Genomic DNA, 11317 nt, shown 5'->3' with positions numbered 1-11317 from the left:
TCACATATAGATCCAATACATACACCTCTTTCTCTATGTATATATATATTATATAAACATACATAGATCCAATACATATGATCTCTTATATAATCTTTGATATACATACATATACACACTCAAAGTTCAGGAGGGCAATATATTGAACATGAACATGAACATATAGTAATAACCTCAGACTAGCAGGATCAGACTTTCATGGATCTATTTATAAAGTTTCTCACACACCTTCCCCCAAAGATTCTCCCATTTCCCCAACCAAATCCACCTAAACACTATTGGAGAAAGCTGTGAAAATCTTGTGCAAACCCCTTTTGTAAATGGATCCCTAAAAAGTCCCATCGGATTGTACCGAATGAGTAGTCGATGCTTGCAGCAGCCTTCCAGAAGAGGGGATGAGTGATGCTTGAGACGTGTGTGCTCTGTGGATGTAACTCTATAGTGCTCGGTGTCCCAGTCCTAGTGATGCGATGGCGATCTTACCTGGTGAGATGGCACACACCTGTGTGTATAGGAGTCACGCATTGGCCAGGAAATGATGGGGTGTCAGTGTATGAGCGGGGTGTATGAATGGCCGGCTCTCATAGTGATCATACGCAGGTACTGTGCTCGGCTCGGTGCTCGGGATACGACTGACAAGCTGCTCTCTGCTCCTCTGTTAATCACACTGGCCGCTTCCTTTCTCTTCCTGTTACTACTATGACACAGGCTTGGGTGTGGCTACAGACTTACCTGACATTCCATGGACTGCTGCCATGATTGATGTCCTCACCATACTCCGAGTGTATGACCAGAGAAAGGAGGGGGGGGGGGCGCTGCTGACTATCTATACACGACAATACAGAAGCTGGCTCAGCGGCTTTATCATGTAGATGGCTCTTCATTGAGTTCCATAGGAATATAAAGTAAAGCTCGGGTGAGTACGGGAGGGAGGAGGGTGAGCCGTGGGAATGGCTGCTTTCTTATGCTAAACGCCGGCTTTCTATGGAAACGTCTGAAGAAGTTCCATCGGTTCGCCCGGGGTGCACGTGCTGATCTGACCGGCCTGGATCACGTGACAGGGAGCCCGACGAGCGGTCATGTGCGGGTCTATATGTGCATCGGAGAGCTACTACTGGTGTAGTCTCTGTCTCCTGGTGTCCCCAAGAAACCTCCGCCACCTTAATCAACACTTCACAGGCTGCTGCACGTTGTGACTGGTGCACCCTTCTGTCACCTCACGCTGCATCTCAGCTCGTCCAAGTGTGCCCACCGACAACAAGGGAAACCCATTCTCTGTCAGGGGACGATTGAGGCAATCTCCCTTTACTTCCTTTCCCAGAGGGGCAATGGGAAGTTAAAGACAATCTTCCTAAGCAAGGAGAATTCCCACCTTATGTCCACATTGGAAGATTTCCCCCCTGTCGGGGGGCAGCCTTAACATTTCAGATTTTGGTGGTAATGGTCACCAGTAAAACGAGTTGGGATCTCTCAGACAGTAGGAGGGTCTGACCCAGACATTCTTAACCAGGGTTCCTCCAGATGTTGTCAAGAGGTTCCTTGAGGTATGGGTGACATTTCATGGTACTGCATAGTTCCAGGGCCAGCATCACTAGGCAAAGATAAAGGAACGACCCCAGAGACCCTTAGGGAGGCAATCAAATCAACTGACCACCAATGTAAGGGGCATTTTCCCACTGACCACCAATGTAAAGGGCATTTTCCCACTGACCACCAATGTAAGGGGCATTTTCCCACTGACTACCAATGTAAGGGGCATTTTCCCACTGACTACCAATGTAAGGGGCATTTTCCCACTGACTACCAATGTAAGGGGCATTTTCTCACTGACCTCCAATGTAAGGGGCATTTTCCAGCTGACCACCAATGTAAGGGGAATTTTCCCACTGATGCCCAATGTAAGGAGCATTTTCCCACTGACGCTCAATGTAAAGGGCATTTTCCCACTGACGCCCAATGTAAAGGGCATTTTCCCACTGACCACTAACATAAGGGGCATTTTCCCACTGACCCCCAATGTAAAGGGCATTTTCCCATTGACCCCCAGCAAAAGGGGAATTTTCCCACTGACCACCAATGTCTATTTTCTATTAACTTTCATTTTAGATATTTACATTTTTTAAATGTATTTTATATACACACATATATAAAATGTTTCTAATGCATACATTCTTTTTTTCCCCTAGAGATTCCCAATGAGATGAATACATTTGAATGCATTTCCCCTCTTTAATAGGAGAGTGTTTGCAGAGCAGGGTGTTAAGAAGCTCTAAAAATAAAGAGAAAAGACAACTCTGGAAGACAATGCCCTTGCTTATCTTCGGCACTATCAAACAGGCTATTGTTTCCCAATGGCACTTTATTGAGCAAGGTGAAGTAATACGGTTAATGTTCACTAGGTATCTCTCAAGTCCCCTGGAGGAATACAGTTGCTGACAGAAGAGCAACACTGGGTCCCCTTCTGACTTCCTCTAAATGGAACAACTAAAGAGAAAGGACACAGAGGCTATAGTGGCTGCTTTAACTTCCTAAGCAACTCTTCTTGAAGAAAGACATTGTTCTTCGAAGAGATAATCCTACAATGGAGAGTCCATTAAAGGTATTAAGAGGTTGGCAGCAGCCGTGATCTGCAAGAAAGGCCCTGTCCTGACAATAGACAATTAATGCTGATAAATCTGCACTACTTGTTGCTGTTCTAATTCCTCATAATTGTGTGCTGCTTGTTTTGCCTCCTGCCACATAGGGATGATGCGTGTTTCCTATAATCTCTCCGAGTACCTGACCTACTTCCTGGCATGGTCTTTTCAGGACCAGTCTTCAACCCCATCTGGACCTTTGCCTGAAGCTGCTCTGTCTCCAGCCACCCCCTCCTCCTCCCTTCACAGCCCACCGCCCCATAGAAAACAGCAGGCAGTGAGGTGAGACCCATCTCAAGACAGATCAATACTCGGCAGGACCAGACAGTACTGTACACTAATCTGCAATAACAGCTAATCATGCTCAATTTGGCTCACCAGTGATTAAACTGTACTTTTCATTAAGCTCAGAGAACAAGACAGATGCACACTGGCAAGCCTCCGAATCATATCAGTTAACCCCTTTTAAAGCATCTGCCGAATTTGCATGCTAAAGAGTATGACCTGGGCACGAGACACAGACTCGCCAGGTATAGGAGGGCTTAACTAGATCGTTAGGATTTCTTTGTCTTGTGTACCTTTTCTTAGCATGCTACAACAAAACCTGTGTGTATCAGGCAGGAGTACAATTCCTACATGTAAACATGAGCACTACAAAACTAGTACAGCCTAAAATCGTTGTAATGATACTAAAGGCAAAAATAAGTTTGATCTCTAACTATTTTCCTTTCACTGCTTTCCTTGTCTATAATTGGAGTAAAATGAGAGTAGACATATACAGGATATGGCCAATACGGATTAATATGCAAACTGCTAAAAGTAGCATCTTTTCTAAAGCTTCCTCACTGTACGTCACATCAATATCTGTCGTGGAGGGTTGTCAGTTCACAGTGTATCCCAGATAACTCACTTTTGTGATAATGCAGAAGCAAGCAGAAGCTTAACTGATAAAAGGGTGTCGAATTGAAAGCATTTGTCAAGTAGAAGGGTCCGTGCTGAAACACGGGGGCCAAGGAAGTCGATTTATCTAGTACAGTACATTAACTAGTCTAAATAACCGGGCGAAAAGTAAACACAGCTATTCAGAAGTCTCTCCAGTACACAAAGAAAATCAGCAGGAGATCCACACCTCTCACCATTATAGTAGCAAATGACTTCTAACCAGTTTAATTATAGCAGTATACTTAATTCGAACTGGGCATAATCTCATCAGAATTTACATAGTTAGCTGAGAACATAACCAAACATGTAAAAGCGATTAAGGAATCCACATAGGACTACAAATATTCCACAATGACAATCTAAACTTGTTCTATTCAAGTGACCAAAACAACAATGTAAAACGAATCAGCAATATTTAAGAGATCATCTAAAATAAATCGGCAGTCATACAAATTCATATAAATAATAATAATAATAAAAAAGATCCTTAAATAAAGGTCCAGTTAAATACCTTGGGATATTTCCATGCAGCAGGTATTCAGTTTGGAGTAAGTGCATTCCAGTTTTAGTCCATGTGGAAGATCTGTGTCTAACTCGCACGCATTCACTGTCTCCTGTATACACACTCTCACTGGCTCTTTCAATCTAGCCTTCTCTCAGACTGCTTCAAGGATTTTAAAGTTTTCCCCAACCGCAAGCTTCCCCCTCCCCTGGCTTCAGCTCCTCCCCCATTTAGTAATTAGGCTTAACAACAGCAATTAACAAAACAAACTCTTTTTGGGCCAGGCTGATAATTCCGATTGCCAAATTGTTTTAAGATGTGCATGACAGTTTGCTTAGGCTAAGTGAAATCTAGAAGAAAAGGAGGAAAAAGAAAAACTAACAGTAAGCCCGGGTCAGTGTATGAATTTGGTTTAGAAGCCACATGAGTTGTTTGCTCTGAGACAAAGTAGAATGATTGTTCGCCCAAGGATGGTTTTTAGAAAAATAAGGTATTAACATATCTATAAATGATCCTTTAATGTAAGAATTGTTATTTAAAATAAAGTGTACTCTGGCTTATTTTGTATTTCAAACATTTACCAAAGTAGATTTTTTTTAGATTTTGAATTGACCAGATCACTTCTTTTTTTTATATTGTAGAAACATTTAGGATTCTCAGTTCAAGAACTTTATAACACAATTCATTTTTATTTATTTATTTATTTAGCAATTTCACTGAAAATAAGGTACACAAATTCATATTCACAAATCTGTTAGCAATATGGATTCAAGATGCTGAATTCTATTCAAGAAAACAAATATTTTAAGGTTAGGTTTTCTAAAACACCCTATTTTGTAAGCTTTACATTAACATTACCCTTTCATCATAATATGTTTTTAAATATTTCTGTCTTTCAAGAAAAATACATTTTTTACAATATAGACACACATATTCATTAAAATTTATAGATATACATTTTTATGGCTGATAGGTCAAAAACATTTTATACACAAAACATATGGGCTTTATACATACATTTAAAATATCCCCTGATTACCAGCCACACATGAAATCACTATAATATGTTATAATTAAACAGATTTATGCAATCATAATTGATGTATGCTTCACATATTTTTACAAAAAGTGTCTTTTAGTTTAATTTTAAGACCTTCAAGAGTTATATGGTAGTCTAAAATAATTAGACCCTCTTATTTATTTTTGAAACAGGTATTTCATATATCGTTTTAAACAGGTTTGCAACCATAAATTATTATACATTGCTAAATGATGAATTATTCACACAGTCACTCTGATGCAGTGACCTCATATGACCTTGTTTTGTCTGCTTTTATTCTTCAGTATGAAAGACCATATTCTATACGAGCCATACCTTCTGATCAATACACTTTATGGACTCCCATATTTCATGTTTTACCAGGAATTGGGCAGTAATGTTTGCCATATTATATAATATCGCTTTTGAGCTGTATATGGAATAAACCTTATTTAAACTTTCTGTGGGGAACTTAAACAGTATCGATGGCAAATGTGTATGGGCACCTATTGCCTTTTATTTATGAGTGTTCCAATTTACCATAAGCTGTCCTTTTGTGCACCAAATGACTGACATTGTGGTGTGCCACCTGTTGGCATTCTTGCAATAGCTACATGTTCTATTTTGCAAATCAACCACAACTAGTACATCAAGAACTACTTTTACTGCTGTTCTATACTTAACTAGGTTAACTGCAGTTCTTCTTCCCCTTTTAAATATTAGGTTAAGCCAAGGTAGGGTTTGTGGAAAGGTCTAGCATGGTTGCTTTATACATGTGGAGATTGTAATAGTGCTTAGTTTGCAATTTTTTTTAGCTTATAGCAGTGCATATATTTATTTTAAATAGTGCTAATGCTGAAGTTTGTTCCACGAGCATAAATGAACTTATCCTAAGGTATAAAAATATCATCACTGAAACTCATGCTCTCATTCTGTGAAAAATTACAACAGTCGCTTTCTAATGGTCATAAAATAGCACTAGGCAGATAGCTGTGGTGTATGGTTAGTGTATAACTACTCACCCTTGCTTGATAAACATGAACTCTGAACTAAGGAGGTGCAGCTAGACTCTGTTCCCTACTACAGGCCAACCGCAATGTCACAATAAGTCTCTATGTGTGCACTAAAGCTCTTAATATTTGAGAAGAAATAGAATTGAATTAAAGGCACAAAACCAAACAGAGGTGAATTTTATAATAAATTATGTTAAATAATTTTTGTAAAACTTTTTTTTGTTTATTACACTATTTGTACCACCATCGATACACAAAAATGTATTTTGCTATTAGGTTGGACAATTTTTATGCTGTGGACATTGCAATATTAGAGGTGCTTACATTTTTACTGCTAAATCCCTAAGAGTGAAAGGATAATTTTACCAATTTAATTTATATTTTTGCAGAATATTAAGGCTGAGGCTGGTATTGGAATAAGTATGCATTTTCCACCATATTGCCGTTTAATACAGAGAAGACTCTTGTAACAGATGCTTCAATTTCCATTATATTTTGTCAAAAAGTAATTATTCTTCTGTGGTGCGGTGATAAAGTATATGATTTGCCTGTGGTTAAACTGGCCGTATGTGGACATATCTCTGTTCCACATCAGTAAAGAATAAGGAATCTGGATGCTTTCCAATTCTTATTTGGTTTCAGGGATTTCCCAGCTTGCTGGGAAACTATTGTGAACAAACAGAACAATCCTTCCAATTTCAGTTACAGATAAGAACTTGTGCGCTCTAAACCTCTACACTATTCACTTATTTTAAAAAAACCTTAGGGCAATAGCATTAATAAAGAAAGTGATGTGGTCATGTAAGGGCAGTTTTAAACTTGTCATAAACACAGATTTCGAAATGATCAGTCAAAACCTGGTGACACTCCCTTCACTCAGTCTGCATTTCAGCAATCCAGTGCATTTAGGATGATTTCCTGTTACTGCTTGGGCATTGCTAGGTTATTTCCATTCATTTGTGATTAATGAGCAGAGGTGAATGGAAAATGTGACAAAACTTTCCTGTCTGCAAGAGCCCCTTGTCACACAGTTGTGCTGAAAATATCTGTATGATCATACCCCATGTGTGTCCAGCTTTATTCAAATCTCAAAATTGAGTTGAAGAGGGTCATTTAAAACTCCCCTTCTAATGCTTTCTGTAGACTTTAGACAACTGTTCTCAACATTTGTGCTCCAGAAGTACCCTTGAAATAATTTCGATGTCTCAAGAAACAACTGCTAAAATGGATTTATAAGGGGTCAGTGGGAGGAATGCCCCTAAGATTGTTGGTCAGGGAAAAGTCCATTACAATGGTGGCTAAAATTGCACCCTTACAGACAGGTCATTGGTGTCATGCCACTGGCTCTGCCAAGTAATGTTCACTTGAACTATACAGGCATTGTTAGATGGGAGGTCAATCAGGCACTGCTCAAGGAACCCACTGCAACCTCTGGCGGAACCCTAGTGTTCCATGTAATTTTAACCCTGGTTGAGAATGGCTGCTTTAATAGATGGTAGGATCCACTTTCAGTGCAACAATTCTAAGCACTAAGCAGGATAATGATGCTGGTACCACTTTTCCCCAGGGGTAGGAGGGAATCTGGTGAGAAGGGGGTCATGTGAATCAGTAGCAATTGGAATAGGTTTCCGAACTATCTGATAGATGTTCTCCTTGAAAGCCGTTGGCCAGTGAGCATCTCTCTGCCTCTAGACGTGAGATAGTCACCCCTGTCTATAAGCCAGCCTGGAAGTTTGAACCTGCTTTGGGCACTCATTTTAGCGGAAGATCTTTAACAAACGTTGCCCTTATATGCATTAGAAAATTTGTACAATCTTCAGATTTTTGGGGGTTTACCTACACTGTATACATCTGCCCGTGCTGTTAACCTGTGATTTAATTTTCCACCCAATATACACACTAATAGCTGATAAAACATAGATAAAAAGGTTGTGGCAGCACACCCCTGTATTGACAATTGGCAAATTAGATATAAAATAAGCTTTTTTTGGCTGTGATGTGTGAGAGTATACCATTTGTTATATTGGTTATAGTCTAGTATAGTTTTTGGCCAGTGCGGTTCATACATCTGTTGCAGAAAATATTTAGAAGGAAATACATTTGGACAAAGTATGGAGAATGTGGTAACAAAAATGTATGGGATGGTGGAAAATCTTTGGTGTTGAGTCATCTTGAGGACAATGAGTTTCTAATTATCTTTACTCTGAGATGGAGCTTAAGTAGATAAAATCTCACTTGAAAATTTGTGCCAAAGAGTAATTCGACACAAACTGCAATCCAAGTGTGTTAAAAATGCCTTCAAATCAAATGATCTTTGATAATGTCTTGCTCCATATCGTTAATAAAATATTGTGAAGATGGATAGATAATCACTAAGAACAAGCCAGCATCATGTCAGTTTAAGAGCACACTCCCTGCACACTCCACTAGCTGAGTCCTCTATTAAAGAAACACCTCTATTAATCTTTTCAATTAAGTGCACACACCACAAGGCACAAGCCAAGGCTGCCCATATGTTGTGTTCCAATCACCCAAAAATTAAAGCCCTTATAATTGATTTATCTAAAGAACATTCAGCAGATTCAATGTGGCAGCCAGCCAGGAAATCCCAGCAGAAGATGACTGAGTGGTAGGAGCTCAAAACGATTTTGCCAGTTTGTTTTTCTTTTTCCTTCTGGGTTCATTAAAATAATCCAATTAAGGATCACTAAAGTATTTATCATCTGCCAAAACTCCTGCTCTGTTAGAAAAAAACCTGTTAGCTGTAGATTAACAATACAATTTAACTGATGGTTAAAAAACTATGTTCTTTCTATAGCTACCCATAGACATTTTCTCTACATTTTCATTCATGCATTGCCTGGGTGTATTTTTATGGCTATGGAGGAGGGAGGGAGATCAGACAGGCATACCAGCTCGTGCTTATCTCGGGGAAAGCAGTAGTCATAAGGCAAAAAAACACAACATGAATGATTGCTGTTGCCCTCCAAATCAGCTATTCCAATTCCCATGTTTTTGAGTATTTTGAAACCACAAATGTTCTAGTAGAAATTCTTAAAAACTGTAAAGTGCATTAGCATGTGCTAATTAATATGTTGCAGCAGAGGAGCATGTCAGAACAAGAAGTGGTTAAGATTTACAAAGATATATTTTTTTCCTAGAAGGAAGCAGGTCAGTACTTCTTTTTTTTTTATGCTGTCTCCCGTGTGCTTAAGCAATGATCTAATGTGCTGGGAACACACAAGATGACACAAAAGTGTTCTGGCTGGAAGGAAAGCCCCTCGATCCCAGCTGCAGTTGGAGAGCGCAGCACACTAGAGTGCATTTTTCCAGCAGAAATATTTAGCTTGGCCACCAGCCAGAGAATGCTGGAAGAATAGACTGAATTAGGGGATTTACCTTCCACGTGCTTGGCACGCGTCGTTAGGGACTCTTAGCAACTCTCTCCACTCAATGTTTCTAGCTCAGCTCTCTTAATAATCAACATAGTTTAAAAAAGTACTTAATCTATTCAGAAACTAACGGGACAAGGTGGACTATGATCACTGCAGTAATAAGCACCTAGCTAAATGTATTTACATAAGTACATATTTTACAACAGTAGCCTATTATAAAAGGCTGGATTTGCATCTGATCTATCAGTCTTTGTGCACCTATTTGTATTGCTTTATGTTCCCTTTGATAATGCCAAACACTTGTGTATTCAGGTCTAATAGTCCCATTGCAATAGTAAATGTAATATGCAAGTCCTCCCTGATGTTTCATAAGCAAACACTTCTGAGCTGACTTATTTTATATCTCAGTGAACTTGATAAGGAGGCCTCCCCATTTTTAGTTGTTGTTGCTGCCTATCCCTGTCATGTAGTCATACTCTGCTTGCTAAAGAAGGGGAGTCTAAATATTTCTGCTGTGTTTTCTGTTATGTAAAATGAATAATAAATCAAATGGGTAATAATGAAACCTGTGTGATACTGGGTTTGTTTCACTCCTGGAGATGTCAAGCTCTTGTGTATAACCCTTTTTAGACGGGTTTGTCAACCCCGCCTGTAACCAGTTTAACAGTACAACAAAAAGAAATGTGCGAACTGTCTTACAGATGAAGGCAGCTCAAGGGTTAATCATCGGCTGGGACAAACCACAATGTCAGGATTTTAAGAAATGTATCTATTTATTACTAATCAAAAGACATGAAAAAAACAAAATAATAATAATAATGAAACCTTCCTAGACCTAATGTAGTATGTGGGTGGATTTAAGATTTCAGGTGGAGAGGATTCTCCCCACTACTCAAGAGATATGAGATTGGTGTATTAAACTCATTACATCTACACAAAGCTGAGATATGGGTTCTGAGTTGACTAATCTTAGATAGTTGTCATTTGTGAGGAAATGGCCTGTCAAAATGTATCACACACACAAAAGCACAATATAAATATCCTGTAAATCTGTTTGTGCTGTTGCTAAAAGGAGTCACGCTGACTATAGTATTTGCACAGGGTGGAGTACTGACCAGGAACATGAACCGAAAGCAGCTAGTATTCGGGCCAATCAATGTCTAGTGCTTGATGATTCCTGAGGTATTTTGTGAGCTACCAAACACTAAATTAACATGGATCCACAGTGATGAGGTTGAGTTCTTCTGTTTCGTGTTGGTTTATCTTTGCACTGACACAGAATAACTATCAGGGCAATTGGCAATTCAGCTAATAAACAGATATGTGTTAAAGCTGCATGCTGAATTTATTGATAAAGCATATATGACCAAATTTCCATGCAATCCTCTTGTCCCTGAATAAAAAGATGAACATCAAATTCTTTTGAGTTCCTTTACGGCTGTTGTATTTGTAGAAGTGTGGTTGTGCATGATATGAAAAGTTTCCACCATAATTGAACAATGTAAAATGGATTGAACAGTTGCAGATGAGAATCAGGTGAACTAGGTCCATCTAGCAATTACTGTGATGTGTTTGAACCCCACATAAACAATCACACACACTGGCTTGATGTGTATTGTATACAACGTCAATAAATACAGTTGTTAAATGGAGAGGTGAGCTGCAAAGTAGATGTGAATGTATTTATTAGTCAATCAGTGCTATGTAATGAGTGATGTATGTTCACACCCCATTAAGACGCATGGGGACATTTACACCCCATTAACCAAGAGGGGAGGGATATTGTCACC

The sequence above is a fragment of the Nanorana parkeri genome, unplaced genomic scaffold (assembly GCF_000935625.1).
Source record: "Nanorana parkeri isolate BGI_ZX_2015 unplaced genomic scaffold, ASM93562v1 scaffold123, whole genome shotgun sequence".
Lineage (NCBI taxonomy): Eukaryota > Metazoa > Chordata > Amphibia > Anura > Dicroglossidae > Nanorana > Nanorana parkeri.
The sequence above is the reverse complement of the archived record's forward strand: the minus strand, read 5'-3'. Positions refer to the sequence as shown.